The sequence below is a fragment of the Mytilus trossulus genome, chromosome 12 (assembly GCF_036588685.1).
Source record: "Mytilus trossulus isolate FHL-02 chromosome 12, PNRI_Mtr1.1.1.hap1, whole genome shotgun sequence".
NCBI classification, from domain to species: Eukaryota; Metazoa; Mollusca; class Bivalvia; order Mytilida; family Mytilidae; genus Mytilus; species Mytilus trossulus.
Window position 1 is genome coordinate 14,045,724 of NC_086384.1, and position 8,238 is coordinate 14,053,961.

General features: G+C 33.6%; 1 long non-coding RNA gene across 1 annotated transcript; it reads right to left on the reverse strand.

Moving 5' to 3' along the window:
• Window positions 1–1,736: 1,736 nt before the first annotated feature.
• On the reverse strand, window positions 1,737–4,387 carry LOC134693248 (uncharacterized). Its single transcript, XR_010102375.1, has 3 exons — window positions 4,197–4,387; window positions 2,716–2,792; window positions 1,737–1,978 (listed from the first exon to the last, which is right to left on the reverse strand). It is a non-coding gene; the product is annotated as an uncharacterized LOC134693248 (long non-coding RNA).
• Between the last annotated feature and the right edge of the window lie 3,851 nt (window positions 4,388–8,238).

Genomic DNA, 8,238 nt, shown 5'->3' on the forward strand with positions numbered 1-8,238 from the left:
ATGGGAACTAATTTTCTTAATGACTTGTGAATTTTTCTTCTGCAACGATTTGGATAATTTCTTTAAGCAGCACAGGTAGATAAAAAAAAAACACACCACATTGCATTCATCATGACGAATGAGATTTTTGAAGTAAAAACATAATTTTCATTTTACTGGTTTTAAACATCAAATTATTTCGGTTAAAGTTATAAATATTTTCAAAAAAGTATTTCAGGGATGAAATCATGGTACTAGAAATGCAGTATTTTCTCAAGATCTAGCTTTTTAATTTTATTTGTCACTAAATGTAACAAAAACCTACCTTTTTAACAAATCACAAAGATTTTCATTTTTTACCGCTAACCTAGGAAGATTAAGCATAAACTGTTGGACTTAAGACGTTAATACTATGATCGTGTTTTTCTCGTACATGTCGTATCAATTTTGTAATTTTATTTCTATGATCAAACACGGTTTTAAAAAAATATATTTACATCTTTATGCTTCAGTGCATCAAATAAAAAGTAACATTTCATTAATTCATTCTCACGAAAATTGTGTAACATTAAGGATCATTAAGCATGTTAAGGTGTGTGTTCTTTGGGCCAATGAACAAATATATACAAATAAGCAGGAAGAAAAACATCTTCCGATAACGTCTTCTCAAATTTCTTCCTTGTTATACAAAATTACTTTGTATGTAACTTAAATATATAATTGTTTAAAAAAATAATTCTAATTGCTTTGGCATGTTTAGTTCTTTCTTTTCCTTTAAATTTTCAGGCTTAATTTATTTTAAAACCAATAGCATGTCAAAGAAATTTTTCAATTTATTTTGTGACAGTTACCGAGAATCTGTAAACAGGCCCCACTAAAGCATACCCACTCTCGCTTTATTTGTAAGAATGGGATAAAATTCATATGGCATGTGACATAGAAAGAAAAAAAAACATACTTTTATGTCTTCATATAACACTTTATAGTGTTTTTAAAAACAAAAGACTGTGCTCTAATCCCCCTATATCATATATATGAAGGAGTACCATATGCATTATAGTACTGTAATTCAGTGGTTGTAGAAATCAGTGGTTGACGTTCGTCACTGTCTTACATATGATTGGTTAATAGTTTTGTTAATTGTATAATATTGTCAGGGTTGATTGTTTTTACATTTTGTCATTGTGTAATTTTTTTTTAAAGCTACTTAAATGTTATTGCATCTCCCCATAGTAGAAGGCAGTAAGATTACATATAATTGCTTGCGATATTTAGTCTCTGTTGGATTGTGGTCTCATTGGTAATTATCTTCTTATTTTCCATAAACTCTTGGTATTTATTTTCTTGTTTGACCATGTGAGATTGATAAGCATTTACTCGTTTTACGTTTTACTTGTTAGATCACCTGGTCCTTAGGTCCATGTGAGTTTTTTTCATAGACTCTTGGTATTTTTTACTTGTTAGATGCGCCTGGTATTAAGTGTCATGTGAGCTTCATAAGCATTTCTTAGTGCCTATCTAAATACGATCAATCGAAAACATGCCCACTAGAATATGAGTAATAACAGCAGTTGGTTTCAACCTCAGCTGCCACTATATGTAATGCTAAAATTGAAAATAAAATGGTTGCTGCCTTATTTAAATCAAAATCGAGTTTTCAGCTCTCATTGCAAAATAGAATCCAGAACTCACTTTTGGATTAGAATGACCTCCTGATATAGAAGATTAAAGGGTCAATTATAGCACAACTAACGAAAAAGAAGATAATATTTAATGGCACAATGTCAGCTACCATCGATTTCAATAAGTTGTCCGTTTAAAATAGTAACAACAGGAAATTCACTTTCGGGATTCCTCGGAACTTGAGGAGGACAGTCAATACACCCGCAACACTGATAGCTAAATCTAAGACGATCGAAAGGTAAACCCGGAATCCTTCGGATTTGTAAATGATGTTGACAGCAACTCAGAATACATTGGCATGGTCCTTCTAATGGCTCTGTTGAAAAAAATAAAAAATACATTAATATTCAAAGTTGAATGTACGTAACTAATTCCGATACGTTTGTATCGGGGAGAAAAGTAGCTTTTAGTGTGTTACACCTGGTTTTATATTTCATGAACAGAACCAAATATAAAATAGCGTCAAGTTACAGTAAAAGGGCTACACCACAGAATTTCTTTAAATTTATCATACATCTTTGGCACGTTGAACTGTATCTGAAAATCGTAAAATTATGTCTTTATCTCTTTTTTCACCCATAAAATTACTGATTGAATTCTTTCAAAAAAGGTGCCCATTTGTATAGAAAACACATACAATCGGCTAAAACCGTTTTAAAATTTGTCTTTAAAACATCAAATTTTTACTCCATAGATTTTTATGCTGTTGATACAACAATCTCCGTTTTATTGGTGTAAAATAATAATAGGGTCTCCGACTTCGTTTTAACGGAATTAATCAAGCAAGGAAGTGTTCTTGGTTAAAAAATAATTGTATATACATATTTATTACAATTTAATATAACACTGACCGAGTTTCTAGGAGGGTATGGTCTTAAGAAGGAATTCAAGTAAATACAAAATGTTTTTCTTATGTTTTGAAAAACATATTTTGTTTTTGACTTAAGATGGGAAAAGGTTTGTCTCAGGATAATAACGGGAACAACGGTCCCCGTGTACTAAAACAATCAATGGAGCCTTAATATCTATCTTAAAATAAATCGTATATCTTACCAGTTTCGCCTAGAGGAGGAATTGCTTGTGTCGCCACCATTCCAACGAGAGCCCACAAAATAATAAGCTGATTCATACTAAAATAAAACGTCAACAATATTGTATGTGGATGAATGGAAAGGAAACGTAAACAATATTGTATGTGGATGAATGGAAAGAAAACGTAAACAATAGTGTATGTGGATGAATGGAAAGAAAACGTAAACAATATTGTATGTGGATGAATGGAAAGAAAACGTAAACAATATTGTATGTGGATGAATGGAAAGAAAACGTAAACAATATTGTATGTGGATGAATGGAAAGAAAACGTAAACAATATTGTATGTGGATGAACGGAAAGAAAACGTAAACAATATTGTATGTGGATGAATGGAAATAAAATGAAATTTGAGCAACGTACTTTATGTATTATATATTTAGTACAAAGTCTAGGTGGAATTTTTGATAAATCAGTGACTTATGTTAGTGCTAATCAAACACCTGAGAATAAATATAGCTCTAAGTTAATTAATAATAAAAACTAAAACTGTATTATTTTCTTTCAGATGAAAGTCAGTGGCCTCGGGAAAAATAATATCTCAAAATAGTTTGATTTTGTTTAAAGTTTTTTTTTGTATATTAAACCCCAGCCAATGATGAAACAGCATATCAAATACAAAAGATCTGAAAAAGATGCAAAGCGGCACAATATGACAGACAGACAGAAAAACATTATGTGTTTTTTATGTTCTGAAGTTGAGCTGTTACACGGCTGTCCTATGTCCTATTTTATGGGGAAGGCTAGTGTCAGCACATGTGTTTATCCCCGCTACATTATGTATGTCCATGTCCCAACAGTAGCCTCTATAATTCGGTGGTTGTCGTTTGTTGCTGTATTTCATATTTTGGTTTTGTTTGTTTTTTGGTACGTGAATCAGGTCGTTAGCTTTCTCGTTTTAATTGTTTTACATTTGTAATGCCGTTTCCTTTTATAGCTTGTTATGCTGTGTTAATTTAGCTCATTGTTGAAGATAGTCTCTGTTAAGAGTTCTCTCATTGGAAATCATACCACATCATTCTATTTTAATACATCAAGCTTATGAATCCGTAACTATGAAAATATATATTCTGGTCGATATCGTTATTGGTTGATTGCAAGGGAATTAACCAAAACTCTTAGACTATAAAGGATATGTTCTGTATGCTGCAGTCGCACTATGTACTGTCATTCATTCTATTTTCCGATGCAGGTCTCCGTGCAAAAAGACTAGGCAAGGTTGACATTTCTGCTGTATTGGCATTAGTGTTATTCGTATTCTCTTTTTCGATGAAGGTCTCCAAGCATAAAGACTTTGTAATGAAAGCTAGAAGTTTCACAGTTTTTAGCATTTTTTCTTTATAAAGTGTTTGTGTATTCTTTGGGAAAACAGAGTATACTTAGATAATCAATCAATAAATCAACGATATATTCTTATTTATCTAAACGTAATAAAACTTACCTTGATATATGTTTCTCCTAAAATTTCACCTATGCGATCTTGTTTCCACCGGCAGTTTATGAAAATGTAAAACTTGTTGTTTTCACTTTATACATAGTGTTAAATAATTCCGTTGAACATTTCCTACTATTTCTTCAAAATATTTTGTTATAAACATTTATAACGTGACAAAAATAAGGTTTAACATTTAATCTAACTGTTGTCTTTTCCTTGTAAATGATTTTATTTACGATCGAGATGATGCGGTGTGGTATTTGTTTAAAATGATGCGCATTACCATTTTGTCACATTTCTAAATTGAAATAGCTTTTGTAAAATTGGTTTGCACGTACATAGAATTACTAAAAACATCACGATCTTTACAAAAAGAATCACAAGAATTAGTTGACGGTTCTTCCGTCAAAAGCTTTTCATATTAATATCTAAATGCTAGATAAAGTGCATGTGCAGAGTAAAATAGAAAAAAAATCACAGTATGAATTTGACCTCGCACTTATAGTTGGCGGCACACTTTGGCTTGCTGTCTATGTTGAAGTTGTTTGAGTTCTGGTTTGGCAAGCATGTTCTTTCAAACTGAGTTTTTCATTGCGCTTTGTAGTGTATTGTTAATTCCACATAGCTAGAGGTATATGGAGATTTGATATCTCACGAAAAATGTTTAACCCTGTTATATTTTTGTGTTTATATGCATCTATACATAGCCAGGAGCCCTTTGTCTCTATAAATCTTGTGTTATTCTTTAATTTTTTATCATTCGTATATGTTTCAAAGTTTAGTGTAGTGTCCGTGAATTCGCTGAACTAGTACTACTGTGCATTGTTGTGTGTGCCCGAGGTCAGCTGATGCCCGCATTAGGGTACAGATTTTCTCGTTGCGTTGTAGACCCATTTGAGGCCTCTTGTTGGTTCTGCATGGTTGGTTTGATGTCTCTTTGCGTGGTTATTTCTTTGAATGATCATCTGTGTTACAAGAAATATAACAGGGTTAAATACTGGAAAGATTTTAAATTTTATAGAAAAATAGTAAAAGAGAAACTTCAAAACAACCATTACCAATATGTCAAAGACATTCTGACCCCCAGAAGAACCAACAAAAGCACATACAGACAGTTGCAGAGAACAAATATATGCTACAACCAAGAAATTTTGGTCGTACATAAAAGGTATGAAGAAGGATAGCAGTAACATCAGCATGCTCAATAAGAATGGTAAGAACATCATACATGCAGAAGAAAAAGCAAACATCCTTAATCAGCAGTACGAATCAGCATTTTCTGATATTGATTTTAACCAGTACATAGACATACGATTCTATACAGATGTTGAATTTAGGCTACCAAAATTACCAAGACCTATCGTACACATGAAACCAATTAACATAACGATACCTGGAATTATCAAACGGCTGAAAAATATAAATCCTAATAAAGCAACAGGACCCGATCTAATACCTTGCAGAGTCCTGAAAGAGACAGCAGAACAAATAGCACCATATTTGGAGATAATATTTAACAAATCCATCAAATTAGGAACAGTACCAACAGACTGGCTCATCGGTAATGTCATCCCGATTTTTAAAAAGGGCGATAAAACAGATCCCGCAAATTACCGTCCTGTCTCTCTTACATCTGTCCCGTGCAAAATTATGGAGCATATCATATTTAGTAGCATTATGAACTACCTGGATAACAACAAACTTCTGTCATCATACCAGTATGGATTCAGGAAAAACCACTCGTGCGAACAACAGCTTATAAACACCACAGAAGATCTAGCTAGAATAAGAGATAATAAAAGCCAAGCAGATATACTGATACTGGACTTCAGTAAGGCCTTCGATACCGTGCCACATCGCCATCTTGTACACAAACTAAGGAACAAAGGTATTGACAAGTACACAGTAAATTGGATAGACAACTGGCTTCAAAATAGAAAACAGACAGTACTCTTGGATGGCTGTAAATCACAACCTGCAGCCGTACGATCCGGATTTCCACAAGGCACCGTTTTAGGTCCGCTTCTATTTCTGCTATACATCAATTACATTGGGGATAATTTAACAACTGGTACCAGCATAAGACTCTTTGAAGATGATTGCTTATTATATAGAGACATCAAAACCAATAATGATACAGAAATATTACAGAAAGACTTAACTGAATTAGAAAAGTGGTCTATTGATTGGAAAATGTCATTTAATCCAAAGAAATGCTACGTTCTACAGACAACACATAACATCCGTAAAAGAATTATAAGACCACACTTCTTACATTCTACAAAACTGGAACTAAAAGAACATAACCCATACCTAGGGGTGGAGCTGGACAGCAAGCTCAATTGGAACCATCACATAACCACAAAAATTAACAAAGCTTCACAACAACTGAACTTTGTCAGAAGAAATTTATATAGATGCCCTCAAGAAATTAAACAACATGCATACATTGCTCTGGTAAGACCACATCTGGAATACAGTAGCTCAGTATGGGACCCACATTGGAAGAAGGATATCAAACGGATAGAAATGGTACAACACAGGGCGGCAATATTTGTAACCATGGTAACCAAGAACTACAAATACCAACCCGGCTCTATGACCGCAATTATACGATCTTTGAATTGGCCGACTCTTGAAACGAGAAGAACAGCAAATCGTTTGATACTATTTCGGAAAATAGTTTACCACCAAGTAGCCACAGAAATTCCGACTTACTACCTCGTCAACAATAGGAAAACTCGTCATAGCCACACAGTCAGCATCATGCAGCCACAATGCAACACCTCCGAGTACGAATTCAGCTTCTTCCCGAGAACAAACCGAGACTGGAATCATCTACCAGGAAACATCGCAACTGACACTGACTCGGACACTTTTAAGGAAAACCTCTGGTCACACTTCCATCCTGAGACCAGAGACACAGTGATGCTGTAAAGATCATCCTTGTGTTTATCCTGCACCAACCACAATTTTAAACTTGTATATAGATATTTATCTTTTTTCAATTTGGTTGACTCACAACTTGTACAGCACCTGCACTTGATGACACAGCATCAGCGTGATGGTATATTTTCCGTTGCTGATTAACGAAAGAAGAAGAAGCGGACATTAGCCATTAGCTTATTCTTATAGAAAATTTAGTTGAAGCTAAATAAAATTCCCTATTCTAGAAAAGTTTTAAATTGCTATCATAAAAGCAAACAATTAGACCGTTGGTTTTCCCGTTGAATGGTTTTACACTAGTAATTTTGGGGCCCTTTATAGCTTGTTGTTCGGTGTGAGCCAAGGCTCCATGTTGAAGGCCGTACTTTAACCTATAATGGTTTACTTTTTAAATTGTTATTTGGATGTAGAGTTGTCTCATTGACACTCATATAGCCGGGTGAAATGGCTTTTCGGCTAAATGTAAATCAAGAAGGAAGATTCGCTCCTTAAACTTTTATTTCAGCAGTCCGGCAAGACCGAACAACAAACTCCAAACTAAATGTAATGTAACATACAAACAATAACAATATATATAAGCACAAGCGATTAAAGGATTAAGCAGATTAACAGATGACAAATTTGAAATAACAATAGATTCAAAGAGTAATTAGTGTCCGACACGTATTTGTAAATTATAGTCCAAACTGTCACAGAGCATAAATAATGAAATAAATTGAGTAAATGCATTTAAGACCTTTGTCCAAGATTATGACATATAATCCGTGTAAAACACTTATGTCTAAATTTACGACAAAGTCTAGAATAATTAAATAAATGCAAAACCTAAATATACATTGAATTACAAAAATATTGTTTAAAAACTAATTTCATTGCACTGTCCAAATTGTCCGGTCATATATTCCCGCGGCCTCTGAAGACACGTCCCGGGTCTTAATATTATTTTCAATTGAAATTGTTCCTAAAGTTTCTTCTGTGATTGTAGCGTCCTCTGTAACGATAGTTTTGGTTTTGATGATTGTCTTCTATTGTATTTTTCCGAATATTGTCAAGTTCGTCTTCTAGTGTTGTAATTCGATTCAACATACGTTCTTTGTCGCGC